General features: G+C 44.0%; 1 pseudogene; it reads right to left on the minus strand.

Annotated features, from left to right (window-relative positions):
- Positions 1 to 332: 332 nt before the first annotated feature.
- On the minus strand, positions 333 to 1,024 carry LOC102497247 (BET1 homolog; annotated as a pseudogene).
- Between the last annotated feature and the right edge of the window lie 1,993 nt (positions 1,025 to 3,017).

Consider the following 3,017-nt stretch of genomic DNA (forward strand, 5'->3'; position numbering starts at 1 on the left):
TCTCTCTCTCTCTCTCTCTCTCTCTTTTTTTATTTGACCAGAAAGAGACACACACAGAGAGGAAAAATGAGAAAGCAAGTCACCGTGGAGCCAGCAGGTGGCATGGTGGTTTAAGGTGCTGGATTCCCACATGTGCCCAAGATGCTGAGAGGAGAATGGAGAAGGGATTGTGGCGTGGCCATCCCCCGAGGGGTGATTTCTCGCTTTCTGTCTCTCTGTCTCTCTGGCAAGCACACGCACCCTATAGCAAAAACCTCTAAAAAAAAAGAAAGAAAGAAAGAAACGGTATTTGAAGAGTATTATATTATCTAATATGATTTGTCAAACAAGCAAAATTCAGTAACTTTCCATTGTAAAGCTTATACTATTTGAAAATCGGGGATGTTTTCATTCTGCTTTTGATCAAAGTGGTACTCCAAGCCATTACGCTGAAACAAATTCCAAATTCACACTTACTTACATCATCTCAGTTTAATAACCCAATAACTGACAAAAAAGACAAACAATGACAACAGCATCATATAGCACAATAGTTTAGTTTGGCTCCCTCTGGACAGGATCTTCAATTTTCCCATAGTTTTATCTAAAGTCCAGTTGTGGAATCAAATTGGGAATCCATATCAGCTAATAATTTACTTTGATTTTTTTAATACAGAACTATTTATTTAGTTTTATTTAGTCATTCATTCTTTTTTAATTTTCTTTTTTAATTTGACCAGAGAAAGACACAGAAAGAGAGAGCAAGGGAAAGTGAGAAAGCAAGCTACCAGATCCAGGATCCAAACCATGCGGGAGTGTCCAGCACCTTAACCAACACGCTACCTGCTGGTCCCCATAATTTACTATGATTTTTAACTTCATGGCCTATTTTAATGGGAAGAGATTTTATAGCAGTTACTTCACTCCACACACTTTCAGTAAGTCTCATGTTTTCTTTGTCACGGGCACTGTAACCACTATCAGCACTGCCATGGTTGTCATAGTTGCCAGGAGGTACTCCTTCACCCAAGCCTGCACACCTCATCCTAGGAGGGGAAAGGTAGGCAGGGGTTGGGGGTGGAAAAGTGCCAGGGGTCGCCCAGACTTGTTCTTCAGTACCAGGGCCACTCAGAACACCAACTTCTTCCCCCAGAGTGTCACGGCATCAGTAGAGTCTAAACACCGTGCTGGCTAATGGCCAATTTTTTTTTGTTTTTAATTTATTATTTAGCGCCAGCAGATGGTGTAGAAGTTAAGGCAGCTGGATCCCATGTGATCAACTGTGCAGTTCAAGTTCCGGACCAGGTGGCTTAAAAAACACCCTGGGGGGGCCAGCAGTTAGCGTAATGGCTATGTCTCTGGACTCCCATGTTGTCGACTGTGATTTGAGTCCTGGACCCAGTGGCTTGAACTCATTCTAGGCATGTGAGCATGCATGCCCATGATCCCAAGAGGAGAATGGAGGAGAAGGGATTGCAGCATGGCCACCCCCCCTGGGGGGGTGATTTCTCGCTTTCTATCTCTCTGTCTCTCTCTGTATTTCTGGCAAGCGCACATGCCCTATAGCAAAAACCTCTAAAAAAAAAAAAAAAAACCACTCTGGGCCCATGTGCGTGTGTGCCCAAAATCTTGAGAGGAGAATGGAGGAGAAGGAATGGTAGCGTGGACATAACCTGGGGTGTCAGGGGGTGATTTCTCGCTTTCTCTCTCTCTCGTGAGCACACACACCCTATTGCAAACCTAAAAAAAGGGTGGAGGGCTGCAGTAGGTGGTGTGGTGGTTAAAGGCACTGGATTCCCACATGGCCGACTGCAATTTGAGCCCCGACCTGGCGGCTTGCTTTCTCACTTTCCTTTTTCTCTCTCTCTGTCTCTATGTGAATAAATTAAAAATAATAATAATAACAAATGGAATTAAATAAATAATTTTTTAAAAAGTCATTATTTCAAGTACTTAATAAACCCAGAATGTGTGCGCAAAATGTGCAGGCAGGCATAAAGTGCCTAGATCCTGCCTCCAGGGAGCTTATAGAAAGGGTGAGTAAACCCAAGCACCTGGAAAGAGGGGAGCCAGGATGCCAGGTAAGAGATGATCAGTCCTATAGGTTGGGGACTATGGGGAGGTTCGCTGATAATACAGGCTTTGAACTGGATTTTGAAGGCTGGCTAAGGATCACACAGCATAAAAGAGTACGGAGTGGGGAAAGACAGCACAGATCTTGAGAAGTGCAGAGCTGACAATTTGCTGTGCTCAGTGAGTAAAACCAAGGGGCCAACACTGCTTCATTCACTGAATCTCTAGTGCCTACCCTTAGACCAACTCCATGCTTCAGAGTCAGTGGTTAATATATCTTTGTCGAATGAATGACTAGAGTGGGAAAGTGATTGGAAGACAGGCTTTAGTGAGGGACTTGAATGCTATGTAAGGAAAAGAAGAGAGAATTTACATTTAAAAACACCATTAGGACTAGGGGACCAGCACTTGGCATAATGGCTATGTCGCTGGACTCCCTTGTAGTCGACCGCAGTTCGAGTCCTGCACCCAGTGGCTTAAACTCATGCCAGGTACTTGTGTGTGCATGCCCAAGATCCCGAGAGGAGAATGGAGGAGAAGGGATTGTGGCATGGCTGTTTCCCCCTGCATTTGGGGGGGTGATTTCTCACTTTCTGTCTCTGTCTTTTTGGCGAGCGCACACGCCCTGTAGCAAACACCTCTCCAAAAAAAAAAAAACTTCTCCAAAAAAATAGTTAAATAAAATAATTATTTCAAAATAAAAGAAAAAAGAAGAAAATCATGCCAGGCACTTACATATCCATGCCCAAACTCCCAGGAAAATGGAGGAAAAGGGATTGTAGCATGACCATTACCCCTGGGGGATGATTTCATTTCTCACTTTCCCACTTACTGTCTCTCTCCTTCTCTCTGGTGAGCACACATGCCCTATGGCAAAACCTTTAAAACCCACACACACTGTTTGAATGGGCTCTGCAGCCTGGTTAAGGCACCACATAGTTGACAGTGAGATTCAAGGTTTGGAC

The sequence above is a fragment of the Tupaia chinensis genome, unplaced genomic scaffold, assembly GCF_000334495.1.
Source record: "Tupaia chinensis unplaced genomic scaffold, TupChi_1.0 Scaffold143970_1, whole genome shotgun sequence".
In the NCBI taxonomy this organism is placed as follows: Eukaryota; Metazoa; Chordata; class Mammalia; order Scandentia; family Tupaiidae; genus Tupaia; species Tupaia belangeri.